Consider the following 20,441-nt stretch of genomic DNA (forward strand, 5'->3'; position numbering starts at 1 on the left):
TTATGATGATGATCGAATGTGTACCGAAGGCGTAAGCCCAGTGTTAGAAGCTTCACTCGCTATTCCGGCCTGATAACTCAGTCGGTTAGAGCGTCGTGCTAATAACGCGAAGGTCGTAGGTTCGATCCCTGCGCAGGCCAGTATTTTTTATTATGTTCTACTGGCCGTCACCTGGTGTCGGGTGTGTAGCTAGACAATTTAAGGACCAATTTATTGATGATGACCGAATGTGTACCGAAGGCGTAAGCCCAGTGTTAGAAGCCGCTCTCGCTAATCCGGCCTGATAGCTCAGTCGGTTAGAGCGTCGTGCTATTAACGCCAAGGTCGTAGGTTCGATCCCTGCGCAGGACAGTACTTTTTATTGTGTTCTACTGGCCGTCACCTGGTGTCAGGTGTGTAGATAGACAATTTAAAGACCAATTTATTGATGGTGACCGAATGTGTACCGAAGGCGTAAGCCCTGTGTTAGAAGCCGCACTCGCCACTGCGGCCTGCTAGCTCAGTCGGTTAGAGCGTCGTGCTAATAACGCGAAGGTCGTAGGTTCGATCCCTGTGCAGGGCAGTACTTTTTATTGTGTTCTACTGGCCGTCACCTGGTGTCGGGTGTGTAGCTAGACAATTTGAAGACCAATTTATTGATGATGACCGAATGTGTTCGGAAGGCGTATGCCCAGTGTTAGAAGCCGCACTCGCCACTGCGGCCTGCTAGCTCAGTCGGTTAGAGCGTCGTGCTAATAACGCGAAAGTCGTAGGTTCGATCTCTGCGCAGTACAGTACTTTTTATTGTGTTCTACTGGCCCTCACCTGGTGTCGGGTGTGTAGCTAGACAATTCAAAGACCAATTTATTGATGATGACCGAATGTGTACCGAAGATGTATGCCCAGTGTTAGAAGCCGCGCTCGCTACTCCGGCCTGTTAGCTCAGTCGGTTATAGCGTCGTGCTAATAACGCGAAGGTAGTAGGTTCGATTCCTGCGCAGGACAGTACTTTTTATTGTGTTCGACTGGCCGTCACGTGGTGTCGGGTGTGTAGCTAGACAATTTAAAGACCAATATATTGATGATGACCGAATGTGTACCGAAGGCGTAAGCCCAGTGTTAGAAGCCGCACTCGCTACTCCGGCCTGATAGCGCAGTCGGTTAGAGCGTCGTGCTATTAACGCCAAGGTCGTAGGTTCGATCCCTGCGCAGGACAGTACTTTTTGTTGTGTTCTACTGGCCGTCACCTGGTCTCGGATGTGTAGCTAGACAATTTAAAGACCAATTTATTGATGATGACCGAATGTGTACCGAAGATGTATGCCCAGTGTTAGAAGCCGCGCTCGCTACTCCGGCCTGTTAGCTCAGTCGGTTATAGCGTCGTGCTAATAACGCGAAGGTAGTAGGTTCGATCCCTGCGCTGGACAGTACTTTTTATTGTGTTCTACTGGCCGTCACCTGGTGTCGGGTGTGTAGCTAGACAATTTAAAGACCAATTTATTGATGATGACCGAATGTGTACGGAAGGCGTATGCCCAGTGTTAGAAGCCGCACTCGCTACTGCGGCCTGCTAGCTCAGTCAGTTAGAGCGTCGTGCTAATAACGCGAAAGTCTTAGGTTCGATGCCTGCGCAGGCCAGTACATCTTTTGTGTTCTACTGGCCGTCACCTGGTGTCGGGTGTGTAGCTAGACAATTTAAGGACCAATTTATTGATGATGACCGAATGTGTACCGAAGGCGTAAGCCCAGTGTTAGAAGCCGCACTCGCTACTGCGGCCTGCTAGCTCAGTCGGTTAGAGCGTCGTGCTAATAACGCGAAGGTCTTAGGTTCGATCCCTGCGCAGGCCAGTATTTTTTATTGTGTTCTACTGGCCGTCACTTGGTGTCGGGTGTGTATCTAGACAATTTAAAGACCAATTTATTGATGATGACCGAATGTGTACCGAAGGTGTATGCCCAGTGTTAGAAGCCGCGCACGCTACTCCGGCCTTTTAGCTCAGTCGGTTAGAGCGTCGTGCTAGTAACGCGAAGGTAGTAGGTTCGATCCTTGCGCAGGACAGTACTTTTTATTGTGTTCTACTGGCCGTCACCTGGTGTCGTGTGGGTAGCTAGACAAATTAAAGACCAATTTATTGATGATGACCGGATGTGTACCGAAGGTGTATGCCCAGTGTTAGAAGCCGCAGTCGCTACTCCGGCCTGCTAGCTCAGTCGGTCAGAGCGTCGTGCTAATAACGCGAAGGTCGTAGGTTCGATCCCTGCGCAGGCCAGTACTTTTTATTGTGTTCTACTGGCCGTCACCTGGTGTCGGGTGTGTAGCTAGACAATTTAAAGACCAATTTATTGATGATGACTGAATGTGTTCGGAAGGCGTATGCCCAGTGTTAGAAGCCACATTCGCTACTGCGGCCTGCTAGCTCAGTCGGTTAGAGCGTCGTGCTAATAACGCGAAGGTATTAGGTTCGATCCCTGCGCAGGCCAGTATTTTTTATTGTGTTCTACTGGCCGTCACCTGGTGTCGGGTGTGTAGCTAGACAATTTAAAGACCAATTTATGATGATGATCGAATGTGTACCGAAGGCTTAAGCCCAGTGTTAGAAGCTGCACTCGCTACTCCGGCCTGATAACTCAGTCGGTTAGAGCGTCGTGCTAACAACGCGAAGGTCGTAGGTTCGATCCCTGCGCAGGCCAGTATTTTTTATTATGTTCTACTGGCCGTCACCTGGTGTCGGGTGTGAAGCTAGACAATTTAAGGACCAATCTATTGATGATGACCGAATGTGTACCGAAGGCGTAACCCCAGTGTTAGAAGCCGCACTCGCTACTCCAGCCTGATAGCTCAGTCGGTTAGAGCGTCGTGCTAATAACGCGAAGGTCGTAGGTTCGATCTCTGCGCAGGACAGTACTTTTTATTGTGTTCTACTGGCCGTCACCTGGTGTCGGGTGTGTAGCTAGACAATTTAAAGACCAATTTATTGATGATGACCGAATGTGTACCGAAGATGTATGCCCAGTGTTAGAAGCTGCACTCGCTACTCCGGCCTGATAGCTCAGTCGGTTAGAGCGTCGTGCTAATAACGCGAAGGTAGTGGGTTCGATTCCTGCGCAGGACAGTACTTTTTATTGTGTTCTACTGGCCGTCACGCGGTGTCGGGTGTGTAGCTAGACAATTTAAAGACCAATATATTGATGATGACCGAATGTGTACCGAAGGCGTAAGCCCAGTGTTAGAAGCCGCACTCGCTACTCCGGCCTGATAGCTCAGTCGGTTAGAGCGTCGTGCTATTAACGCCAAGGTCGTAGGTTCGATCCCTGCGCAGGACAGTACTTTTTATTGTGTTCTACTGGCCGTCACCTGGTGTCAGGTGTGTAGATAGACAATTTAAAGACCAATTTATTGATGGTGACCGAATGTGTACCGAAGGCGTAAGCCCAGTGTTAGAAGCCACACTCGCTACTCCTGCCTGATAGCTCAGTCGGTTAGAGCGTCGTGCTAATAACGCCAAGGTCGTAGGTTCGATCCCTGCGCAGGACAGTACTTTTAATTGTGTTCTACTGGCCGTCACCTGGTGTCGGGTGTGTAGCTAGATAATTTAAAGATCAATTTATTGATGATGACCGAATGTGTACCGAAGATGTATGCCCAGTGTTAGAAGCCGCGCTCGCTACTCCGGCCTGTTAGCTCAGTCGGTTATACCGTCGTGCTAATAACGCGAAGGTAGTAGGTTCGATCCCTGCGCAGGACAGTACTTTTTATTGTGTTCTACTGGCCGTCACCTGGTGTCGGGTGTGTAGCTAGACAATTTAAAGACCAATTTATTGATGATGACCGAATGTGTACGGAAGGCGTATGCCCAGTGTTAGAAGCCGCACTCGCTACTGCGGCCTGCTAGCTCAGTCGGTTAGAGCATCGTGCTAATAACGCGAAAGTCTTAGGTTCGATGCCTGCGCAGGCCAGTACATTTATTGTGTTCTACTTTCCGTCACCTGGTGTCGGGTGTGTAGCGAGAATTTTTAAAGACCAATTTATTGATGATGACCGAATGTGTACCGAAGGCGTATGCCCAGTGTTAGAAGCCGCACTGGCAACTCCGGCCTGCTAGCTCAGTCGGTTAGAGCGTCGTGCTAATAACGCGAAGGTCGTAGGTTCGATCCCCCTGCAGGCCAGTACTTTTTATTGTGTTCTACTGGCCGTCACGTGTTGTCAGGTGTGTCGCTAGACAATTTAAAGACCAATTTATTGATGATGACCGAATGTGTACCGAGGCGTATGCCCAGTGTTAGAAGCCGCACTCGCTACTCCGGCCTACTAGCTCAGTCGGTTAGAGCGTCGTGCTAATAACGCGAAGGTCGTAGGTTAGATCCCTGAGCAGGCCAGTACTTTTTATTGTGTTCTACTGGCCGTCACCTGGTGTCGGGTGTGCAGCTAGACATTTTAAAGACCAATTTATTGATGATGACCGAATGTGTACCGAAGGCGTATGCCCAGTGTTAGAAGCCGCACTCGCTACTGCGGCCTGCTAGCTCAGTCGGTTAGAGCGTCGTGCTAATAACGCGAAGGTCTTAGGTTCGATCCCTGTGCAGGCCAGTATTTTTTATTGTGTTCTACTGGCCGTCACCTGGTGTCGGGTGTGTATCTAGACAATTTAAAGACCAATTTATTGATGATGACCGAATGTGTACCGAAGATGTATGCCCAGTGTTAGAAGCCGCGCTCGCTACTCCGGCCTGTTAGCTCAGTCGGTTATAGCGTCGTGCTAATAACGCGAAGGTAGTAGGTTCGATCCCTGCGCAGGACAGTACTTTTTATTGTGTTCTACTGGCCGTCACCTGGTGTCGGGTGTGTAGCTAGACAATTTAAAGACCAATTTATTGATGATGACCGAATGTGTACGGAAGGCGTAAGCCCAGTGTTAGAAGCCGCACTCGCTACTGCGGCCTGCTAGCTCAGTCGGTTAGAGCATCGTGCTAATAACGCGAAAGTCTTAGGTTCGATGCCTGCGCAGGCCAGTACATTTATTGTGTTCTACTGGCCGTCACCTGGTGTCGGGTGTGTAGCGAGAATTTTTAAAGACCAATTTATTGATGAAGACCGAATGTGTACCGAAGGCGTATGCCCAGTGTTAGAAGCCGCACTGGCAACTCCGGCCTGCTAGCTCAGTCGGTTAGAGCGTCGTGCTAATAACGCGAAGGTCGTAGGTTCAATCCCCCCGCAGGCCAGTACTTTTTATTGTGTTCTACTGGCCGTCACGTGGTGTCAGGTGTGTCGCTAGACAATTTAAAGACCAATTTATTGATGATGACCGAACGTGTACCGAGGCGTATGCCCAGTGTTAGAAGCCGCACTCGCTACTCCGGCCTTCTAGCTCAGTCGGTTAGAGCGTCGTGCTAATAACGCGAAGGTCGTAGGTTAGATCCCTGCGCAGGCCAGTACTTTTTATTGTGTTCTACTGGCCGTCACCTGGTGTCGGGTGTGCAGCTAGACATTTTAAAGACCATTTTATTGATGATGACCGAATGTGTACCGAAGGCGTATGCCCAGTGTTAGAAGCCGCACTCGCTACTGCGGCCTGCTAGCTCAGTCGGTTAGAGCGTCGTGCTAATGACGCGAAGGTCTTAGGTTCAATCCCTGCGCAGGCGAGTATTTTTTATTGTGTTCTACTGGCCGTCACCTGGTGTCGGGTGTGTATCTAGACAATTTAAAGACCAATTTAATGATGATGACCGAATGTGTACCGAAAGTGTATGCCCAGTGTTAGAAGCCGCGCTCGCTACTCCGGCCTGTTAGCTCAGTCGGTTAGAGCGTCGTGCTAATAACGCGAAGGTAGTAGGTTCGATCCTTGCGCAGGACAGTACTTTTTATTGTGTTCTACTGGCCGTCACCTGGTGTCGTGTGTGTAGCTAGACAATTTAAAGACCAATTTATTGATGATGACCGGATGTGTACCGAAGGTGTATGCCCAGTGTTAGAAGCCGCAGTCGCTACTCCGGCCTGCTAGCTCAGTCGGTCAGAGCGTCGTGCTAATAACGCGAAGGTCGTAGGTTCGATCCCTGTGCAGGGCAGTACTTTTTATTGTGTTCTACTGGCCGTCACCTGGTGTCGGGTGTGTAGCTAGACAATTTGAAGACCAATTTATTGATGATGACCGAATGTGTTCGGAAGGCGTATGCCCAGTGTTAGAAGCCGCACTCGCCACTGCGGCCTGCTAGCTCAGTCGGTTAGAGCGTCGTGCTAATAACGCGAAGGTCTTAGGTTCGATCCCTGCGCAGGCCAGTATTTTTATTGTGTTCTACTGGCCGTCACCTGGTGTCGGGTGTGTAGCCAGACAATTTAAAGACCAATTTATGATGATGATCGAATGTGTACCGAAGGCGTAAGCCCAGTGTTAGAAGCTTCACTCGCTATTCCGGCCTGATAACTCAGTCGGTTAGAGCGTCGTGCTAATAACGCGAAGGTCGTAGGTTCGATCCCTGCGCAGGCCAGTATTTTTTATTATGTTCTACTGGCCGTCACCTGGTGTCGGGTGTGTAGCTAGACAATTTAAGGACCAATTTATTGATGATGACCGAATGTGTACCGAAGGCGTAAGCCCAGTGTTAGAAGCCGCACTCGCTACTCCGGCCTGATAGCTCAGTCGGTTAGAGCGTCGTGCTAATAACGCGAAGGTCGTAGGTTCGATCTCTGCGCAGTACAGTACTTTTTATTGTGTTCTACTGGCCCTCACCTGGTGTCGGGTGTGTAGCTAGACAATTCAAAGACCAATTTATTGATGATGACCGAATGTGTACCGAAGATGTATGCCCAGTGTTAGAAGCCGCGCTCGCTACTCCGGCCTGTTAGCTCAGTCGGTTATAGCGTCGTGCTAATAACGCGAAGGTAGTAGGTTCGATTCCTGCGCAGGACAGTACTTTTTATTGTGTTCGACTGGCCGTCACGTGGTGTCGGGTGTGTAGCTAGACAATTTAAAGACCAATATATTGATGATGACCGAATGTGTACCGAAGGCGTAAGCCCAGTGTTAGAAGCCGCACTCGCTACTCCGGCCTGATAGCGCAGTCGGTTAGAGCGTCGTGCTATTAACGCCAAGGTCGTAGGTTCGATCCCTGCGCAGGACAGTACTTTTTGTTGTGTTCTACTGGCCGTCACCTGGTCTCGGGTGTGTAGCTAGACAATTTAAAGACCAATTTATTGATGATGACCGAATGTGTACCGAAGATGTATGCCCAGTGTTAGAAGCCGCGCTCGCTACTCCGGCCTCTTAGCTCAGTCGGTTATAGCGTCGTGCTAATAACGCGAAGGTAGTAGGTTCGATCCCTGCGCTGGACAGTACTTTTTATTGTGTTCTACTGGCCGTCACCTGGTGTCGGGTGTGTAGCTAGACAATTTAAAGACCAATTTATTGATGATGACCGAATGTGTACGGAAGGCGTATGCCCAGTGTTAGAAGCCGCACTCGCTACTGCGGCCTGCTAGCTCAGTCAGTTAGAGCGTCGTGCTAATAACGCGAAAGTCTTAGGTTCGATGCCTGCGCAGGCCAGTACATCTTTTGTGTTCTACTGGCCGTCACCTGGTGTCGGGTGTGCAGCGAGAATTTTTAAAGACCAATTTATTGATGATGACCGAATGTGTACCGAAGGCGTATGCCCATTGTTAGAAGCCGCTCTGGCAACTCCGGCCTGCTAGCTCAGTCGGTTAGAGCGTCGTGCTAATAACGCGAAGGTCGTAGGTTCGATCCCCGCGCAGGCGAGAACTTTTTATTGTGTTCTACTGGCCGTCACGTGGTGTCAGGTGTGTCGCTAGACAATTTAAAGACCAATTCATTGATGATGACCTAATGTGTACCGAGGCGTATGCCCAGTGTTAGAAGCCGCACTCGCTACTGCGGCCTGCTAGCTCAGTCGGTTAGAGCGTCGTGCTAATAACGCGAAGGTCTTAGGTTCGGTCCCTGCGCAGGCCAGTATTTTTTATTGTGTTCTACTGGCCGTCACCTGGTGTCGGGTGCGTAGCTAGACAATTTAAAGACCAATTTATTGATGATGACCGAATGTGTACCGAAGATGTATGCCCAGTGTTAGAAGCCGCGCTCGCTACTCCGGCCTGTTAGCTCAGTCGGTTAGAGCGTCGTGCTAATAACGCGAAGGTAGTAGGTTCGATTCCTGCGCAGGACAGTACTTTTTATTGTGTTCTACTGGCCGTCACGCGGTGTTGGGTGTGTAGCTAGACAATTTAAAGACCAATATATTGATGATGACCGAATGTGTACCGAAGGCGTAAGCCCAGTGTTAGAAGCCGCGCTCGCTACTCCGGCCTGTTAGCTCAGTCGGTTATAGCATCGTGCTAATAACGCGAAGGTAGTAGGTTCGATCCCTGCGCTGGACAGTACTTTTTATTGTGTTCTACTGGCCGTCACCTGGTGTCGGGTGTGTAGCTAGACAATTTAAAGACCAATTTATTGATGATGACCGAATGTGTACGGAAGGCGTATGCCCAGTGTTAGAAGCCGCACTCGCTACTGCGGCCTGCTAGCTCAGTCAGTTAGAGCGTCGTGCTAATAACGCGAAAGTCTTAGGTTCGATGCCTGCGCAGGCCAGTACATCTTTTGTGTTCTACTGGCCGTCACCTGGTGTCGGGTGTTCAGCTAGACAATTTAAAGACCAATTTATTGATGATGACCCAATGTGTACCCAGGCGTATGCCCAGTGTTAGAAGCCTCGCTCGCTACTGCAGCCTGCTAGCTCAGTAAGTTGCAGCGTCGTGCAAATAACGCGAAGGTCGTAGGTTTGATCCCTGCGCAGGCCAGTATTTTTTATTGTGTCCTACTGGCCGTCACCTGGTGTCGGGTGTTCAGCTAGACAATTTAAAGACCAATTTATTGATGATGACCGAATGTGTACGGAAGGCGTATGCCCAGTGTTAGAAGCCGCACTCGCTACTGCGGCCTGCTAGCTCAGTCGGTTAGAGCATCGTGCTAATAACGCGAAAGTCTTAGGTTCGATGCCTGCGCAGGCCAGTACATTTATTGTGTTCTACTGGCCGTCACCTGGTGTCGGGTGTGTAGCGAGAATTTTTAAAGACCAATTTATTGATGATGACCGAATGTGTACCGAAGGCGTATGCCCATTGTTAGAAGCCGCACTCGCTACTCCGGCCTTCTAGCTCTGTCGGTTAGAGCGTCGTGCTAATAACCCGAAGGTCGTAGGTTAAATCCCTGCGCAGGCCAGTAATTTTTATTGTGTTCTACTGGCCGTCACCTGGTAACGCGTGTGTAGCTAGACCATTTAAAGACCAATTTATGATGATGATCGAATGTGTACCGAAGGCGTAAGCCCAGTGTTAGAAGCTTCACTCGCTACTCCGGCCTGATAACTCAGTCGGTTAGAGCGTCGTGCTAATAACGCGAAGGTCGTAGGTTCGATCCCTGCGCAGGCCAGTATTTTTTATTATGTTCTACTGGCCGTCACCTGGTGTCGGGTGTGTAGCTAGACAATTTAAGGACCAATTTATTGATGATGACGGAATTTGTACCGAAGGCGTAAGCCCAGTGTTAGAAGCCGCACTCGCTACTCCGGCCTGATAGCTCAGTCGGTTAGAGCGTCGTGCTAATAACGCGAAGGTCGTAGGTTCGATCTCTGCGCAGTACAGTACTTTTTATTGTGTTCTACTGGCCCTCACCTGGTGTCGGGTGTGTAGCTAGACAATTCAAAGACCAATTTATTGATGATGACCGAATGTGTACCGAAGATGTATGCCCAGTGTTAGAAGCCGCGCTCGCTACTCCGGCCTGTTAGCTCAGTCGGTTATAGCGTCGTGCTAATAACGCGAAGGTAGTAGGTTCGATTCCTGCGCAGGACAGTACTTTTTATTGTGTTCGACTGGCCGTCACGTGGTGTCGGGTGTGTAGCTAGACAATTTAAACACCAATATATTGATGATGACCGAATGTGTACCGAAGGCGTAAGCCCAGTGTTAGAAGCCGCACTCGCTACTCCGGCCTGATAGCGCAGTCGGTTAGAGCGTCGTGCTATTAACGCCAAGGTCGTAGGTTCGATCCCTGCGTTGGACAGTACTTTTTGTTGTGTTCTACTGGCCGTCACCTGGTCTCGGGTGTGTAGCTAGACAATTTAAAGACCAATTTATTGATGATGACCGAATGTGTACCGAAGATGTATGCCCAGTGTTAGAAGCCGCGCTCGCTACTCCGGCCTCTTAGCTCAGTCGGTTATAGCGTCGTGCTAATAACGCGAAGGTAGTAGGTTCGATCCCTGCGCTGGACAGTACTTTTTATTGTGTTCTACTGGCCGTCACCTGGTGTCGGGTGTGTAGCTAGACAATTTAAAGACCAATTTATTGATGATGACCGAATGTGTACGGAAGGCGTATGCCCAGTGTTAGAAGCCGCACTCGCTACTGCGGCCTGCTAGCTCAGTCAGTTAGAGCGTCGTGCTAATAACGCGAAAGTCTTAGGTTCGATGCCTGCGCAGGCCAGTACATCTTTTGTGTTCTACTGGCCGTCACCTGGTGTCGGGTGTGCAGCGAGAATTTTTAAAGACCAATTTATTGATGATGACCGAATGTGTACCGAAGGCGTATGCCCATTGTTAGAAGCCGCTCTGGCAACTCCGGCCTGCTAGCTCAGTCGGTTAGAGCGTCGTGCTAATAACGCGAAGGTCGTAGGTTCGATCCCCGCGCAGGCGAGTACTTTTTATTGTGTTCTACTGGCCGTCACGTGGTGTCAGGTGTGTCGCTAGACAATTTAAAGACCAATTTATTGATGATGACCTAATGTGTACCGAGGCGTATGCCCAGTGTTAGAAGCCGCACTCGCTACTGCGGCCTGCTAGCTCAGTCGGTTAGAGCGTCGTGCTAATAACGCGAAGGTCTTAGGTTCGGTCCCTGCGCAGGCCAGTATTTTTTATTGTGTTCTACTGGCCGTCACCTGGTGTCGGGTGCGTAGCTAGACAATTTAAAGACCAATTTATTGATGATGACCGAATGTGTACCGAAGATGTATGCCCAGTGTTAGAAGCCGCGCTCGCTACTCCGGCCTGTTAGCTCAGTCGGTTAGAGCGTCGTGCTAATAACGCGAAGGTAGTAGGTTCGATTCCTGCGCAGGACAGTACTTTTTATTGTGTTCTACTGGCCGTCACGCGGTGTTGGGTGTGTAGCTAGACAATTTAAAGACCAATATATTGATGATGACCGAATGTGTACCGAAGGCGTAAGCCCAGTGTTAGAAGCCGCGCTCGCTACTCCGGCCTGTTAGCTCAGTCGGTTATAGCGTCGTGCTAATAACGCGAAGGTAGTAGGTTCGATCCCTGCGCTGGACAGTACTTTTTATTGTGTTCTACTGGCCGTCACCTGGTGTCGGGTGTGTAGCTAGACAATTTAAAGACCAATTTATTGATGATGACCGAATGTGTACGGAAGGCGTATGCCCAGTGTTAGAAGCCGCACTCGCTACTGCGGCCTGCTAGCTCAGTCAGTTAGAGCGACGTGCTAATAACGCGAAAGTCTTAGGTTCGATGCCTGCGCAGGCCAGTACATCTTTTGTGTTCTACTGGCCGTCACCTGGTGTCGGGTGTTCAGCTAGACAATTTAAAGACCAATTTATTGATGATGACCCAATGTGTACCCAGGCGTATGCCCAGTGTTAGAAGCCTCGCTCGCTACTGCAGCCTGCTAGCTCAGTAAGTTGCAGCGTCGTGCAAATAACGCGAAGGTCGTAGGTTTGATCCCTGCGCAGGCCAGTATTTTTTATTGTGTCCTACTGGCCGTCACCTGGTGTCGGGTGTTCAGCTAGACAATTTAAAGACCAATTTATTGATGATGACCGAATGTGTACGGAAGGCGTATGCCCAGTGTTAGAAGCCGCACTCGCTACTGCGGCCTGCTAGCTCAGTCGGTTAGAGCATCGTGCTAATAACGCGAAAGTCTTAGGTTCGATGCCTGCGCAGGCCAGTACATTTATTGTGTTCTACTGGCCGTCACCTGGTGTCGGGTGTGTAGCGAGAATTTTTAAAGACCAATTTATTGATGATGACCGAATGTGTACCGAAGGCGTATGCCCATTGTTAGAAGCCGCACTCGCTACTCCGGCCTTCTAGCTCTGTCGGTTAGAGCGTCGTGCTAATAACCCGAAGGTCGTAGGTTAAATCCCTGCGCAGGCCAGTAATTTTTATTGTGTTCTACTGGCCGTCACCTGGTAACGCGTGTGTAGCTAGACCATTTAAAGACCAATTTATGATGATGATCGAATGTGTACCGAAGGCGTAAGCCCAGTGTTAGAAGCTTCACTCGCTACTCCGGCCTGATAACTCAGTCGGTTAGAGCGTCGTGCTAATAACGCGAAGGTCGTAGGTTCGATCCCTGCGCAGGCCAGTATTTTTTATTATGTTCTACTGGCCGTCACCTGGTGTCGGGTGTGTAGCTAGACAATTTAAGGACCAATTTATTGATGATGACGGAATTTGTACCGAAGGCGTAAGCCCAGTGTTAGAAGCCGCACTCGCTACTCCGGCCTGATAGCTCAGTCGGTTAGAGCGTCGTGCTAATAACGCGAAGGTCGTACGTTCGATCTCTGCGCTGTACAGTACTTTTTATTGTGTTCTACTGGCCCTCACCTGGTGTCGGGTGTGTAGCTAGACAATTCAAAGACCAATTTATTGATGATGACCGAATGTGTACCGAAGATGTATGCCCAGTGTTAGAAGCCGCGCTCGCTACTCCGGCCTGTTAGCTCAGTCGATTAGAGCGTCGTGCTAATAACGCGAAGGTAGTAGGTTCGATTCCTGCGCAGGACAGTGTTTTTTATTGTGTTCTACTGGCCGTCACGTGGTGTCGGGTGTGTAGCTAGACAATTTAAAGACCAATATATTGATGATGACCGAATGTGTACCGAAGGCGTAAGCCCAGTGTTAGAAGCCGCACTCGCTACTCTGGCCTGATAGCTCAGTCGGTTAGAGCGTCGTGCTATTAACGCCAAGGTCGTAGGTTCGATCCCTGCGCAGGACAGTACTTTTTGTTGTGTTCTACTGGCCGTCACCTGGTCTCGGGTGTGTATCTAGACAATTTAAAGACCAATTTATTGATGATGACCGAATGTGTACCGAAGATGTATGCCCAGTGTTAGAAGCCGCGCTCGCTACTCCGGCCTGTTAGCTCAGTCGGTTATAGCGTCGTGCTAATAACGCGAAGGTAGTAGGTTTGATCCCTGCGCTGGACAGTACTTTTTATTGTGTTCTACTGGCCGTCACCTGGTGTCGGGTGTGTAGCAAGACAATTAAAAGATCAATTTATTGATGATGACCGAATGTGTACGGAAGGCGTATGCCCAGTGTTAGAAGCCGCACTCGCTACTGCGGCCTGCTAGCTCAGTCGGTTAGAGCGTCGTGCTAATAACGCGAAGGTTGTAGGTTCGATCCCTGCGCAGGACAGTACTTTTTATTGTGTTCTACTGGCCGTCACCTGGTGTCGGGTGTGTAGCTAGACAATTTAAAGACCAATTTATTGATGATGACCGAATGTGTACGGAAGGCGTATGCCCAGTGTTAGAAGCCGCACTCGCTACTGCGGCCTGCTAGCTCAGTCAGTTAGAGCGTCGTGCTAATAACGCGAAAGTCTTAGGTTCGATGCCTGCGCAGGCCAGTACATTTTTTGTGTTCTACTGGCCGTCACCTGGTGTCGGGTGTGCAGCGAGAATTTTTAAAGACCAATTTATTGATGATGACCGAATGTGTACCGAAGGCGTATGCCCATTGTTAGAAGCCGCTCTGGCAACTCCGGCCTGCTAGCTCAGTCGGTTAGAGCGTCGTGCTAATAACGCGAAGGTCGTAGGTTCGATCCCCGCGCAGGCCAGTACTTTTTATTGTGTTCTACTGGCCGTCACGTGGTGTCAGGTGTGTCGCTAGACAATTTAAAGACCAATTTATTGATGATGACCTAATGTGTACCGAGGCGTATGCCCAGTGTTAGAAGCCGCACTCGCTACTCCGGCCTTCTAGCTCAGTCGGTTAGAGCGTCGTGCTAATAACCCGAAGGTCGTAGGTTAAATCCCTGCGCAGGCCAGTAATTTTTATTGTGTTCTACTGGCCGTCACCTGGTAACGCGTGTGTAGCTAGACAATTTAAAGACCAATTTATTGATGATGACCGAATGTGTACCGAAGATGTATGCCCAGTGTTAGAAGCCGCGCTCGCTACTCCGGCCTGTTAGCTCAGTCGGTTATAGCGTCGTGCTAATAACGCGAAGGTAGTAGGTTCGATCCCTGCGCTGGACAGTACTTTTTATTGTGTTCTACTGGCCGTCACCTGGTGTCGGGTGTGTAGCAAGACAATTAAAAGACCAATTTATTGATGATGACCGAATGTGTACGGAAGGCGTATGCCCAGTGTTAGAAGCCGCACTCGCTACTGCGGCCTGCTAGCTCAGTCGGTTAGAGCGTCGTGCTAATAACGCGAAGGTAGTAGGTTCGATCCCTGCGCAGGACAGTACTTTTTATTGTGTTCTACTGGCCGTCACCTGGTGTCGGGTGTGTAGCTAGACAATTTAGAGACCAATTTATTGATGATGACCGAATGTGTACGGAAGGCGTATGCCCAGTGTTAGAAGACGCACTCGCTACTGCGGCCTGCTAGCTCAGTCAGTTAGAGCGTCGTGCTAATAACGCGAAAGTCTTAGGTTCGATGCCTGCGCAGGCCAGTACATTTTTTCTGTTCTACTGGCCGTCACCTGGTGTCGGGTGTGCAGCGAGAATTTTTAAAGACCAATTTATTGATGATGACCGAATGTGTACCGAAGGCGTATGCCCATTGTTAGAAGCCGCTCTGGCAACTCCGGCCTGCTAGCTCAGTCGGTTAGAGCGTCGTGCTAATAACGCGAAGGTCGTAGGTTCGATCCCCGCGCAGGCCAGTACTTTTTATTGTGTTCTACTGGCCGTCACGTGGTGTCAGGTGTGTCGCTAGACAATTTAAAGACCAATTTATTGATCATGACCTAATGTGTACCGAGGCGTATGCCCAGTGTTAGAAGCCGCACTCGCTACTCCGGCCTTCTAGCTCAGTCGGTTAGAGCGTCGTGCTAATAACCCGAAGGTCGTAGGTTAAATCCCTGCGCAGGCCAGTAATTTTTAATGTTTTCTACTGGCCGTCACCTGGTAACGCGTGTGTAGCTAGACAATTTAAAGACCAATTTATTGATGATGACCGAATGTGTACCGAAGATGTATGCCCAGTGTTAGAAGCCGCGCTCGCTACTCCGGCCTGTTAGCTCAGTCGGTTAGAGCGTCGTGCTAATAACGCGAAGGTAGTAGGTTCGATTCCTGCGCAGGACAGTACTTTTTATTGTGTTCTACTGGCCGTCACGTGGTGTCGGGTGTGTAGCTAGACAATTTAAAGACCAATATATTGATGATGACCGAATGTGTACCGAAGGCGTAAGCCCAGTGTTAGAAGCCGCACTCGCTACTCCGGCCTGATAGCTCAGTCGGTTAGAGCGTCGTGCTATTAACGCCAAGGTCGTAGGTTCGATCCCTGCGCAGAACAGTACTTTTTGTTGTGTTCTACTGGCCGTCACCTGGTCTCGGGTGTGTAGCTAAACAATTTAAAGACCAATTTATAGAGGATGACCGAATGTGTACCGAAGATGTATGCCCAGTGTTAGAAGCCGCGCTCGCTACTCCGGCCTGTTAGCTCAGTCGGTTATAGCGTCGTGCTAATAACGCGAAGGTAGTAGGTTCGATCCCTGCGCTGGACAGTACTTTTTATTGTGTTCTACTGGCCGTCACCTGGTGTCGGGTGTGTAGCAAGACAATTAAAAGACCAATTTATTGATGATGACCGAATGTGTACGGAAGGCGTATGCCCAGTGTTAGAAGCCGCACTCGCTACTGCGGCCTGCTAGCTCAGTCGGTTAGAGCGTCGTGCTAATAACGCGATGGTAGTAGGTTCGATCCCTGCGCAGGACAGTACTTTTTAATGTGTTCTACTGGCCGTCACCTGGTGTCGGGTGTGTAGCTAGACAATTTAAAGACCAATTTATTGATGATGACCGAATGTGTACGGAAGGCGTATGCCCAGTGTTAGAAGCCGCACTCGGTACTGCGGCCTGCTAGCTCAGTCAGTTAGAGCGTCGTGCTAATAACGCGAAAGTCTTAGGTTCGATGCCTGCGCAGGCCAGTACATTTTTTGTGTTCTACTGGCCGTCACCTGGTGTCGGGTGTGCAGCGAGAATTTTTAAAGACCAATTTATTGATGATGACCGAATGTGTACCGAAGATGTATGCCCAGTGTTAGAAGCCGCGCTCGCTACTCCGGCCTGTTAGCTCAGTCGGTTAGAGCGTCGTGCTAATAACGCGAAGGTAGTAGGTTCGATTCCTGCGCAGGACAGTACTTTTTATTGTGTTCTACTGGCCGTCACGTGGTGTCGGGTGTGTAGCTAGACAATTTAAAGACCAATATATTGATGATGACCGAATGTGTACCGAAGGCGTAAGCCCAGTGTTAGAAGCCGCACTCGCTACTCCGGCCTGATAGCTCAGTCGGTTAGAGCGTCGTGCTATTAACGCCAAGGTCGTAGGTTCGATCCCTGCGCAGGACAGTACTTTTTGTTGTGTTCTACTGGCCGTCACCTGGTCTCGGGTGTGTAGCTAGACAATTTAAAGACCAATTTATTGATGATGACCGAATGTGTACCGAAGATGTATGCCCAGTGTTAGAAGCCGCGCTCGCTACTCCGGCCTGTTAGCTCAGTCGGTTATAGCGTCGTGCTAATAACGCGAAGGTAGTAGGTTCGATCCCTGCGCTGGACAGTACTTTTTATTGTGTTCTACTGGCCGTCACCTGGTGTCGGGTGTGTAGCAAGACAATTAAAAGACCAATTTATTGATGATGACCGAATGTGTACGGAAGGCGTATGCCCAGTGTTAGAAGCCGCACTCGCTACTGCAGCCTGCTAGCTCTGTCGGTTAGAGCGTCGTGCTAATAACGCGAAGGTAGTAGGTTCGATCCCTGCGCAGGACAGTACTTTTTATTGTGTTCTACTGGCCGTCACCTGGTGTCGGGTGTGTAGCTAGACAATTTAAAGACCAATTTATTGATGATGACCGAATGTGTACGGAAGGCGTATGCCCAGTGTTAGAAGCCGCACTCGCTACTGCGGCCTGCTAGCTCAGTCAGTTAGAGCGTCGTGCTAATAACGCGAAAGTCTTAGGTTCGATGCCTGCGCAGGCCAGTACATTTTTTGTGTTCTACTGGCCGTCACCTGGTGTCGGGTGTGCAGCGAGAATTTTTAAAGACCAATTTATTGATGATGACCGAATGTGTACCGAAGGCGTATGCCCATTGTTAGAAGCCGCTCTGGCAACTCCGGCCTGCTAGCTCAGTCGGTTAGAGCGTCGTGCTAATAACGCGAAGGTCGTAGGTTCAATCCCCGCGCAGGCCAGTACTTTTTATTGTGTTCTACTGGCCGTCACGTGGTGTCAGGTGTGTCGCTAGACAATTTAAAGACCAATTTATTGATGATGACCTAATGTGTACCCAGGCGTATGCCCAGTGTTAGAAGCCTCGCTCGCTACTGCAGCCTGCTAGCTCAGTAAGTTGCAGCGTCGTGCAAATAACGCGAAGGTCGTAGGTTTGATCCCTGCGCAGGCCAGTATTTTTTATTGTGTTCTACTGGCCGTCACCTGGTGTCGGGTGTTCAGCTAGACAATTTAAAGACCAATTTATTGATGATGACCGAATGTGTACGGAAGGCGTATTCCCAGTGTTAGAAGCCGAACTCGCTACTGCGGCCTGCTAGCTCAGTCGGTTAGAGCATCGTGCTAATAACGCGAAGGTCTTAGGTTCGATCCCTGCGCAGGCCAGTATTTTTTATTGTGTTCTACTGGCCATCACCTGGTGTCGGGTGTGTATCTAGACAATTTAAAGACCAATTTAATGATGATGACCGAATGTGTACCGAAGGTGTATGCCCAGTGTTAGAAGCCGCGCTCGCTACTCCGGCCTGTTAGCTCAGTCAGTTAGAGCGTCGTGCTAATAACGCGAAGGTAGTGGGTTCGATCCTTGCGCAGGACAGTACTTTTTATTGTGTTCTACTGGCCGTCACCTGGTGTCGTGTGTGTAGCTAGACAATTTAAAGACCAATTTATTGATGATGACCGAATGTGTTCGGAAGGCGTATGCCCAGTGTTAGAAGCCGCACTCGCCACTGCGGCCTGCTAGCTCAGTCGGTTAGAGCGTCGTGCTAATAACGCGAAGGTCTTAGGTTCGATCCCTGCGCAGGCCAGTATTTTTTTATTGTGTTCTACTGGCCGTCACCTGGTGTCGGGTGTGTAGCAAGACAATTAAAAGACCAATTTATTGATGATGACCGAATGTGTACGGAAGGCGTATGCCCAGTGTTAGAAGCCGCACTCGCTACTGCGGCCTGCTAGCTCAGTCGGTTAGAGCGTCGTGCTAATAACGCGAAGGTAGTAGGTTCGATCCCTGCGCAGGACAGTACTTTTTATTGTGTTCTACTGGCCGTCACCTGGTGTCGGGTGTGTAGCTAGACAATTTAAAGACCAATTTATTGATGATGACCGAATGTGTACGGAAGGCGTATGCCCAGTGTTAGAAGCCGCACTCGCTACTGCGGCCTGCTAGCTCAGTCAGTTAGAGCGTCGTGCTAATAACGCGAAAGTCTTAGGTTCGATGCCTGCGCAGGCCAGTACATTTTTTGTGTTCTACTGGCCGTCACCTGGTGTCGGGTGTGCAGCGAGAATTTTTAAAGACCAATTTATTGATGATGACCGAATGTGTACCGAAGATGTATGCCCAGTGTTAGAAGCCGCGCTCGCTACTCCGGCCTGTTAGCTCAGTCGGTTAGAGCGTCGTGCTAATAACGCGAAGGTAGTAGGTTCGATTCCTGCGCAGGACAGTACTTTTTATTGTGTTCTACTGGCCGTCACGTGGTGTCGGGTGTGTAGCTAGACAATTTAAAGACCAATATATTGATGATGACCGAATGTGTACCGAAGGCGTAAGCCCAGTGTTAGAAGCCGCACTCGCTACTCCGCCCTGATAGCTCAGTCGGTTAGAGCGTCGTGCTATTAACGCCAAGGTCGTAGGTTCGATCCCTGCGCAGGACAGTACTTTTTGTTGTGTTCTACTGGCCGTCACCTGGTCTCGGGTGTGTAGCTAGACAATTTAAAGACCAATTTATTGATGATGACCGAATGTGTACTGAAGATGTATGCCCAGTGTTAGAAGCCGCACTCGCTACTGCGGCCTGCTAGCTCAGTCAGTTAGAGCGTCGTGCTAATAACGCGAAAGTCTTAGGTTCGATGCCTGCGCAGGCCAGTACATTTTTTGTGTTCTACTGGCCGTCACCTGGTGTCGGGTGTGCAGCGAGAATTTTTAAAGACCAATTTATTGATGATGACCGAATGTGTACCGAAGGCGTATGCCCATTGTTAGAAGCTGCTCTGGCAACTCCGGCCTGCTAGCTCAGTCGGTTAGAGCGTCGTGCTAATAACGCGAAGGTCGTAGGTTCGATCCCCGCGCAGGCCAGTACTTTTTATTGTGTTCTACTGGCCGTCACGTGGTGTCAGGTGTGTCGCTAGACAATTTAAAGACCAATTTATTGATGATGACCTAATGTGTACCCAGGCGTATGCCCAGTGTTAGAAGCCTCGCTCGCTACTGCAGCCTGCTAGCTCAGTAAGTTGCAGCGTCGTGCAAATAACGCGGAGGTCGTAGGTTTGATCCCTGCGCAGGCCAGTATTTTTTATTGTGTTCTACTGGCCGTCACCTGGTGTCGGGTGTTCAGCTAGACAATTTAAAGATCAATTTATTGATGATGACCGAATGTGTACGGAAGGCGTATGCCCAGTGTTAGAAGCCGCACTCGCTACTGCGGCCTGCTAGCTCAGTCGGTTAGAGCATCGTGCTAATAACACGAAAGTCTTAGGTTCGATGCCTGCGCAGGCCAGTACATTTATTGTGTTCTACTGGCCGTCACCTGGTGTCGGGTGTGTAGCGAGAATTTTCAAAGACCAATTTATTGATGATCACCGAATGTGTACCGAAGGCGTATGCCCAGTGTTAGAAGCCGCACTGGCAACTCCGGCCTGCTAGCTCAGTCGGTTAGAGCGTCGTGCTAATAACGCGAAGGTCGTAGGTTCGATCCCCCCGCAGGCCAGTACTTTTTGTTGTGTTCTACTGGCCGTCACGTGGTGTCAGGTGTGTCGCTAGACAATTTAAAGACCAATTTATTGATGATGACCGAATGTGTACCGAGGCGTATGCCCAGTGTTAGAAGCCGCACTCGCTACTCCGGCCTTCTAGCTCAGTCGGTTAGAGCGTCGTGCTAATAACGCGAAGGTCGTAGGTTAGATCCCTGCGCAGGCCAGTACTTTTTATTGTGTTCTACTGGCCGTCACCTGGTGTCGGGTGTGCAGCTAGCCATTTTAAAGACCAATTTATTG

The 20,441-nt window shown here is 49.8% G+C and overlaps 74 non-coding genes across 74 annotated transcripts; all 74 read left to right on the top strand.

Annotated features, from left to right (window-relative positions):
- Positions 1-66: 66 nt before the first annotated feature.
- TRNAI-AAU (transfer RNA isoleucine (anticodon AAU)) lies at positions 67-140 on the top strand. The gene has a single exon. It is a non-coding gene; the product is annotated as a tRNA-Ile (tRNA).
- Positions 141-277: 137 nt separating this feature from the next.
- Positions 278-351, top strand: TRNAN-AUU (transfer RNA asparagine (anticodon AUU)). The gene has a single exon. It is a non-coding gene; the product is annotated as a tRNA-Asn (tRNA).
- A 137-nt stretch (positions 352-488) lies between these two features.
- On the top strand, positions 489-562 carry TRNAI-AAU (transfer RNA isoleucine (anticodon AAU)). Its single transcript has one exon. It is a non-coding gene; the product is annotated as a tRNA-Ile (tRNA).
- A 138-nt stretch (positions 563-700) lies between these two features.
- Positions 701-773, top strand: TRNAI-AAU (transfer RNA isoleucine (anticodon AAU)). The gene has a single exon. It is a non-coding gene; the product is annotated as a tRNA-Ile (tRNA).
- Positions 774-910: 137 nt separating this feature from the next.
- Positions 911-984, top strand: TRNAI-AAU (transfer RNA isoleucine (anticodon AAU)). Its single transcript has one exon. It is a non-coding gene; the product is annotated as a tRNA-Ile (tRNA).
- A 559-nt stretch (positions 985-1,543) lies between these two features.
- TRNAI-AAU (transfer RNA isoleucine (anticodon AAU)) lies at positions 1,544-1,617 on the top strand. Its single transcript has one exon. It is a non-coding gene; the product is annotated as a tRNA-Ile (tRNA).
- A 136-nt stretch (positions 1,618-1,753) lies between these two features.
- TRNAI-AAU (transfer RNA isoleucine (anticodon AAU)) lies at positions 1,754-1,827 on the top strand. Its single transcript has one exon. It is a non-coding gene; the product is annotated as a tRNA-Ile (tRNA).
- Positions 1,828-2,175: 348 nt separating this feature from the next.
- On the top strand, positions 2,176-2,249 carry TRNAI-AAU (transfer RNA isoleucine (anticodon AAU)). Its single transcript has one exon. It is a non-coding gene; the product is annotated as a tRNA-Ile (tRNA).
- A 137-nt stretch (positions 2,250-2,386) lies between these two features.
- Positions 2,387-2,460, top strand: TRNAI-AAU (transfer RNA isoleucine (anticodon AAU)). Its single transcript has one exon. It is a non-coding gene; the product is annotated as a tRNA-Ile (tRNA).
- Positions 2,461-2,596: 136 nt separating this feature from the next.
- TRNAV-AAC (transfer RNA valine (anticodon AAC)) lies at positions 2,597-2,670 on the top strand. Its single transcript has one exon. It is a non-coding gene; the product is annotated as a tRNA-Val (tRNA).
- A 137-nt stretch (positions 2,671-2,807) lies between these two features.
- Positions 2,808-2,881, top strand: TRNAI-AAU (transfer RNA isoleucine (anticodon AAU)). Its single transcript has one exon. It is a non-coding gene; the product is annotated as a tRNA-Ile (tRNA).
- A 137-nt stretch (positions 2,882-3,018) lies between these two features.
- Positions 3,019-3,092, top strand: TRNAI-AAU (transfer RNA isoleucine (anticodon AAU)). The gene has a single exon. It is a non-coding gene; the product is annotated as a tRNA-Ile (tRNA).
- Positions 3,093-3,229: 137 nt separating this feature from the next.
- Positions 3,230-3,303, top strand: TRNAN-AUU (transfer RNA asparagine (anticodon AUU)). The gene has a single exon. It is a non-coding gene; the product is annotated as a tRNA-Asn (tRNA).
- Positions 3,304-3,440: 137 nt separating this feature from the next.
- On the top strand, positions 3,441-3,515 carry TRNAI-AAU (transfer RNA isoleucine (anticodon AAU)). The gene has a single exon. It is a non-coding gene; the product is annotated as a tRNA-Ile (tRNA).
- Positions 3,516-3,862: 347 nt separating this feature from the next.
- TRNAI-AAU (transfer RNA isoleucine (anticodon AAU)) lies at positions 3,863-3,936 on the top strand. Its single transcript has one exon. It is a non-coding gene; the product is annotated as a tRNA-Ile (tRNA).
- Positions 3,937-4,072: 136 nt separating this feature from the next.
- On the top strand, positions 4,073-4,146 carry TRNAI-AAU (transfer RNA isoleucine (anticodon AAU)). Its single transcript has one exon. It is a non-coding gene; the product is annotated as a tRNA-Ile (tRNA).
- A 136-nt stretch (positions 4,147-4,282) lies between these two features.
- On the top strand, positions 4,283-4,356 carry TRNAI-AAU (transfer RNA isoleucine (anticodon AAU)). Its single transcript has one exon. It is a non-coding gene; the product is annotated as a tRNA-Ile (tRNA).
- A 137-nt stretch (positions 4,357-4,493) lies between these two features.
- On the top strand, positions 4,494-4,567 carry TRNAI-AAU (transfer RNA isoleucine (anticodon AAU)). Its single transcript has one exon. It is a non-coding gene; the product is annotated as a tRNA-Ile (tRNA).
- Positions 4,568-4,704: 137 nt separating this feature from the next.
- On the top strand, positions 4,705-4,778 carry TRNAI-AAU (transfer RNA isoleucine (anticodon AAU)). The gene has a single exon. It is a non-coding gene; the product is annotated as a tRNA-Ile (tRNA).
- Positions 4,779-4,915: 137 nt separating this feature from the next.
- Positions 4,916-4,989, top strand: TRNAI-AAU (transfer RNA isoleucine (anticodon AAU)). The gene has a single exon. It is a non-coding gene; the product is annotated as a tRNA-Ile (tRNA).
- Positions 4,990-5,125: 136 nt separating this feature from the next.
- Positions 5,126-5,199, top strand: TRNAI-AAU (transfer RNA isoleucine (anticodon AAU)). Its single transcript has one exon. It is a non-coding gene; the product is annotated as a tRNA-Ile (tRNA).
- A 136-nt stretch (positions 5,200-5,335) lies between these two features.
- On the top strand, positions 5,336-5,409 carry TRNAI-AAU (transfer RNA isoleucine (anticodon AAU)). Its single transcript has one exon. It is a non-coding gene; the product is annotated as a tRNA-Ile (tRNA).
- Positions 5,410-5,546: 137 nt separating this feature from the next.
- Positions 5,547-5,620, top strand: TRNAI-AAU (transfer RNA isoleucine (anticodon AAU)). The gene has a single exon. It is a non-coding gene; the product is annotated as a tRNA-Ile (tRNA).
- Positions 5,621-5,757: 137 nt separating this feature from the next.
- On the top strand, positions 5,758-5,831 carry TRNAI-AAU (transfer RNA isoleucine (anticodon AAU)). Its single transcript has one exon. It is a non-coding gene; the product is annotated as a tRNA-Ile (tRNA).
- A 137-nt stretch (positions 5,832-5,968) lies between these two features.
- Positions 5,969-6,042, top strand: TRNAI-AAU (transfer RNA isoleucine (anticodon AAU)). The gene has a single exon. It is a non-coding gene; the product is annotated as a tRNA-Ile (tRNA).
- Positions 6,043-6,179: 137 nt separating this feature from the next.
- Positions 6,180-6,253, top strand: TRNAI-AAU (transfer RNA isoleucine (anticodon AAU)). The gene has a single exon. It is a non-coding gene; the product is annotated as a tRNA-Ile (tRNA).
- A 135-nt stretch (positions 6,254-6,388) lies between these two features.
- Positions 6,389-6,462, top strand: TRNAI-AAU (transfer RNA isoleucine (anticodon AAU)). Its single transcript has one exon. It is a non-coding gene; the product is annotated as a tRNA-Ile (tRNA).
- A 138-nt stretch (positions 6,463-6,600) lies between these two features.
- Positions 6,601-6,673, top strand: TRNAI-AAU (transfer RNA isoleucine (anticodon AAU)). The gene has a single exon. It is a non-coding gene; the product is annotated as a tRNA-Ile (tRNA).
- A 137-nt stretch (positions 6,674-6,810) lies between these two features.
- Positions 6,811-6,884, top strand: TRNAI-AAU (transfer RNA isoleucine (anticodon AAU)). Its single transcript has one exon. It is a non-coding gene; the product is annotated as a tRNA-Ile (tRNA).
- A 559-nt stretch (positions 6,885-7,443) lies between these two features.
- On the top strand, positions 7,444-7,517 carry TRNAI-AAU (transfer RNA isoleucine (anticodon AAU)). Its single transcript has one exon. It is a non-coding gene; the product is annotated as a tRNA-Ile (tRNA).
- Positions 7,518-7,653: 136 nt separating this feature from the next.
- On the top strand, positions 7,654-7,727 carry TRNAI-AAU (transfer RNA isoleucine (anticodon AAU)). Its single transcript has one exon. It is a non-coding gene; the product is annotated as a tRNA-Ile (tRNA).
- Positions 7,728-7,863: 136 nt separating this feature from the next.
- On the top strand, positions 7,864-7,937 carry TRNAI-AAU (transfer RNA isoleucine (anticodon AAU)). The gene has a single exon. It is a non-coding gene; the product is annotated as a tRNA-Ile (tRNA).
- Positions 7,938-8,074: 137 nt separating this feature from the next.
- TRNAI-AAU (transfer RNA isoleucine (anticodon AAU)) lies at positions 8,075-8,148 on the top strand. Its single transcript has one exon. It is a non-coding gene; the product is annotated as a tRNA-Ile (tRNA).
- Positions 8,149-8,496: 348 nt separating this feature from the next.
- Positions 8,497-8,570, top strand: TRNAI-AAU (transfer RNA isoleucine (anticodon AAU)). Its single transcript has one exon. It is a non-coding gene; the product is annotated as a tRNA-Ile (tRNA).
- A 346-nt stretch (positions 8,571-8,916) lies between these two features.
- TRNAI-AAU (transfer RNA isoleucine (anticodon AAU)) lies at positions 8,917-8,990 on the top strand. The gene has a single exon. It is a non-coding gene; the product is annotated as a tRNA-Ile (tRNA).
- A 346-nt stretch (positions 8,991-9,336) lies between these two features.
- Positions 9,337-9,410, top strand: TRNAI-AAU (transfer RNA isoleucine (anticodon AAU)). Its single transcript has one exon. It is a non-coding gene; the product is annotated as a tRNA-Ile (tRNA).
- Positions 9,411-9,548: 138 nt separating this feature from the next.
- On the top strand, positions 9,549-9,621 carry TRNAI-AAU (transfer RNA isoleucine (anticodon AAU)). The gene has a single exon. It is a non-coding gene; the product is annotated as a tRNA-Ile (tRNA).
- Positions 9,622-9,758: 137 nt separating this feature from the next.
- Positions 9,759-9,832, top strand: TRNAI-AAU (transfer RNA isoleucine (anticodon AAU)). The gene has a single exon. It is a non-coding gene; the product is annotated as a tRNA-Ile (tRNA).
- A 559-nt stretch (positions 9,833-10,391) lies between these two features.
- Positions 10,392-10,465, top strand: TRNAI-AAU (transfer RNA isoleucine (anticodon AAU)). Its single transcript has one exon. It is a non-coding gene; the product is annotated as a tRNA-Ile (tRNA).
- A 136-nt stretch (positions 10,466-10,601) lies between these two features.
- On the top strand, positions 10,602-10,675 carry TRNAI-AAU (transfer RNA isoleucine (anticodon AAU)). Its single transcript has one exon. It is a non-coding gene; the product is annotated as a tRNA-Ile (tRNA).
- A 136-nt stretch (positions 10,676-10,811) lies between these two features.
- TRNAI-AAU (transfer RNA isoleucine (anticodon AAU)) lies at positions 10,812-10,885 on the top strand. Its single transcript has one exon. It is a non-coding gene; the product is annotated as a tRNA-Ile (tRNA).
- A 137-nt stretch (positions 10,886-11,022) lies between these two features.
- On the top strand, positions 11,023-11,096 carry TRNAI-AAU (transfer RNA isoleucine (anticodon AAU)). Its single transcript has one exon. It is a non-coding gene; the product is annotated as a tRNA-Ile (tRNA).
- A 768-nt stretch (positions 11,097-11,864) lies between these two features.
- On the top strand, positions 11,865-11,938 carry TRNAI-AAU (transfer RNA isoleucine (anticodon AAU)). The gene has a single exon. It is a non-coding gene; the product is annotated as a tRNA-Ile (tRNA).
- A 346-nt stretch (positions 11,939-12,284) lies between these two features.
- TRNAI-AAU (transfer RNA isoleucine (anticodon AAU)) lies at positions 12,285-12,358 on the top strand. The gene has a single exon. It is a non-coding gene; the product is annotated as a tRNA-Ile (tRNA).
- Positions 12,359-12,706: 348 nt separating this feature from the next.
- Positions 12,707-12,780, top strand: TRNAI-AAU (transfer RNA isoleucine (anticodon AAU)). The gene has a single exon. It is a non-coding gene; the product is annotated as a tRNA-Ile (tRNA).
- Positions 12,781-12,917: 137 nt separating this feature from the next.
- On the top strand, positions 12,918-12,991 carry TRNAN-AUU (transfer RNA asparagine (anticodon AUU)). The gene has a single exon. It is a non-coding gene; the product is annotated as a tRNA-Asn (tRNA).
- A 348-nt stretch (positions 12,992-13,339) lies between these two features.
- Positions 13,340-13,413, top strand: TRNAI-AAU (transfer RNA isoleucine (anticodon AAU)). The gene has a single exon. It is a non-coding gene; the product is annotated as a tRNA-Ile (tRNA).
- A 137-nt stretch (positions 13,414-13,550) lies between these two features.
- TRNAI-AAU (transfer RNA isoleucine (anticodon AAU)) lies at positions 13,551-13,624 on the top strand. The gene has a single exon. It is a non-coding gene; the product is annotated as a tRNA-Ile (tRNA).
- Positions 13,625-13,760: 136 nt separating this feature from the next.
- On the top strand, positions 13,761-13,834 carry TRNAI-AAU (transfer RNA isoleucine (anticodon AAU)). Its single transcript has one exon. It is a non-coding gene; the product is annotated as a tRNA-Ile (tRNA).
- Positions 13,835-13,970: 136 nt separating this feature from the next.
- Positions 13,971-14,044, top strand: TRNAI-AAU (transfer RNA isoleucine (anticodon AAU)). Its single transcript has one exon. It is a non-coding gene; the product is annotated as a tRNA-Ile (tRNA).
- Positions 14,045-14,392: 348 nt separating this feature from the next.
- On the top strand, positions 14,393-14,466 carry TRNAI-AAU (transfer RNA isoleucine (anticodon AAU)). Its single transcript has one exon. It is a non-coding gene; the product is annotated as a tRNA-Ile (tRNA).
- A 137-nt stretch (positions 14,467-14,603) lies between these two features.
- On the top strand, positions 14,604-14,677 carry TRNAI-AAU (transfer RNA isoleucine (anticodon AAU)). Its single transcript has one exon. It is a non-coding gene; the product is annotated as a tRNA-Ile (tRNA).
- A 136-nt stretch (positions 14,678-14,813) lies between these two features.
- Positions 14,814-14,887, top strand: TRNAI-AAU (transfer RNA isoleucine (anticodon AAU)). Its single transcript has one exon. It is a non-coding gene; the product is annotated as a tRNA-Ile (tRNA).
- Positions 14,888-15,023: 136 nt separating this feature from the next.
- TRNAI-AAU (transfer RNA isoleucine (anticodon AAU)) lies at positions 15,024-15,097 on the top strand. The gene has a single exon. It is a non-coding gene; the product is annotated as a tRNA-Ile (tRNA).
- A 137-nt stretch (positions 15,098-15,234) lies between these two features.
- On the top strand, positions 15,235-15,308 carry TRNAI-AAU (transfer RNA isoleucine (anticodon AAU)). Its single transcript has one exon. It is a non-coding gene; the product is annotated as a tRNA-Ile (tRNA).
- Positions 15,309-15,446: 138 nt separating this feature from the next.
- TRNAN-AUU (transfer RNA asparagine (anticodon AUU)) lies at positions 15,447-15,519 on the top strand. The gene has a single exon. It is a non-coding gene; the product is annotated as a tRNA-Asn (tRNA).
- Positions 15,520-15,867: 348 nt separating this feature from the next.
- Positions 15,868-15,941, top strand: TRNAI-AAU (transfer RNA isoleucine (anticodon AAU)). The gene has a single exon. It is a non-coding gene; the product is annotated as a tRNA-Ile (tRNA).
- Positions 15,942-16,078: 137 nt separating this feature from the next.
- Positions 16,079-16,152, top strand: TRNAI-AAU (transfer RNA isoleucine (anticodon AAU)). The gene has a single exon. It is a non-coding gene; the product is annotated as a tRNA-Ile (tRNA).
- Positions 16,153-16,288: 136 nt separating this feature from the next.
- On the top strand, positions 16,289-16,362 carry TRNAI-AAU (transfer RNA isoleucine (anticodon AAU)). The gene has a single exon. It is a non-coding gene; the product is annotated as a tRNA-Ile (tRNA).
- Positions 16,363-16,499: 137 nt separating this feature from the next.
- TRNAN-AUU (transfer RNA asparagine (anticodon AUU)) lies at positions 16,500-16,573 on the top strand. The gene has a single exon. It is a non-coding gene; the product is annotated as a tRNA-Asn (tRNA).
- A 348-nt stretch (positions 16,574-16,921) lies between these two features.
- Positions 16,922-16,995, top strand: TRNAI-AAU (transfer RNA isoleucine (anticodon AAU)). The gene has a single exon. It is a non-coding gene; the product is annotated as a tRNA-Ile (tRNA).
- Positions 16,996-17,132: 137 nt separating this feature from the next.
- On the top strand, positions 17,133-17,206 carry TRNAI-AAU (transfer RNA isoleucine (anticodon AAU)). Its single transcript has one exon. It is a non-coding gene; the product is annotated as a tRNA-Ile (tRNA).
- Positions 17,207-17,342: 136 nt separating this feature from the next.
- On the top strand, positions 17,343-17,416 carry TRNAI-AAU (transfer RNA isoleucine (anticodon AAU)). Its single transcript has one exon. It is a non-coding gene; the product is annotated as a tRNA-Ile (tRNA).
- Positions 17,417-17,763: 347 nt separating this feature from the next.
- TRNAI-AAU (transfer RNA isoleucine (anticodon AAU)) lies at positions 17,764-17,837 on the top strand. Its single transcript has one exon. It is a non-coding gene; the product is annotated as a tRNA-Ile (tRNA).
- A 348-nt stretch (positions 17,838-18,185) lies between these two features.
- Positions 18,186-18,259, top strand: TRNAI-AAU (transfer RNA isoleucine (anticodon AAU)). Its single transcript has one exon. It is a non-coding gene; the product is annotated as a tRNA-Ile (tRNA).
- A 138-nt stretch (positions 18,260-18,397) lies between these two features.
- On the top strand, positions 18,398-18,471 carry TRNAI-AAU (transfer RNA isoleucine (anticodon AAU)). Its single transcript has one exon. It is a non-coding gene; the product is annotated as a tRNA-Ile (tRNA).
- A 137-nt stretch (positions 18,472-18,608) lies between these two features.
- On the top strand, positions 18,609-18,682 carry TRNAI-AAU (transfer RNA isoleucine (anticodon AAU)). Its single transcript has one exon. It is a non-coding gene; the product is annotated as a tRNA-Ile (tRNA).
- A 136-nt stretch (positions 18,683-18,818) lies between these two features.
- TRNAI-AAU (transfer RNA isoleucine (anticodon AAU)) lies at positions 18,819-18,892 on the top strand. The gene has a single exon. It is a non-coding gene; the product is annotated as a tRNA-Ile (tRNA).
- Positions 18,893-19,029: 137 nt separating this feature from the next.
- Positions 19,030-19,103, top strand: TRNAN-AUU (transfer RNA asparagine (anticodon AUU)). The gene has a single exon. It is a non-coding gene; the product is annotated as a tRNA-Asn (tRNA).
- Positions 19,104-19,240: 137 nt separating this feature from the next.
- Positions 19,241-19,314, top strand: TRNAI-AAU (transfer RNA isoleucine (anticodon AAU)). The gene has a single exon. It is a non-coding gene; the product is annotated as a tRNA-Ile (tRNA).
- Positions 19,315-19,450: 136 nt separating this feature from the next.
- On the top strand, positions 19,451-19,524 carry TRNAI-AAU (transfer RNA isoleucine (anticodon AAU)). Its single transcript has one exon. It is a non-coding gene; the product is annotated as a tRNA-Ile (tRNA).
- Positions 19,525-19,871: 347 nt separating this feature from the next.
- TRNAI-AAU (transfer RNA isoleucine (anticodon AAU)) lies at positions 19,872-19,945 on the top strand. Its single transcript has one exon. It is a non-coding gene; the product is annotated as a tRNA-Ile (tRNA).
- Positions 19,946-20,081: 136 nt separating this feature from the next.
- On the top strand, positions 20,082-20,155 carry TRNAI-AAU (transfer RNA isoleucine (anticodon AAU)). Its single transcript has one exon. It is a non-coding gene; the product is annotated as a tRNA-Ile (tRNA).
- A 136-nt stretch (positions 20,156-20,291) lies between these two features.
- TRNAI-AAU (transfer RNA isoleucine (anticodon AAU)) lies at positions 20,292-20,365 on the top strand. Its single transcript has one exon. It is a non-coding gene; the product is annotated as a tRNA-Ile (tRNA).
- The last annotated feature ends 76 nt before the right edge of the window (positions 20,366-20,441 follow it).

Source organism: Rhipicephalus microplus, chromosome X (assembly GCF_043290135.1).
Source record: "Rhipicephalus microplus isolate Deutch F79 chromosome X, USDA_Rmic, whole genome shotgun sequence".
NCBI classification, from domain to species: domain Eukaryota; kingdom Metazoa; phylum Arthropoda; class Arachnida; order Ixodida; family Ixodidae; genus Rhipicephalus; species Rhipicephalus microplus.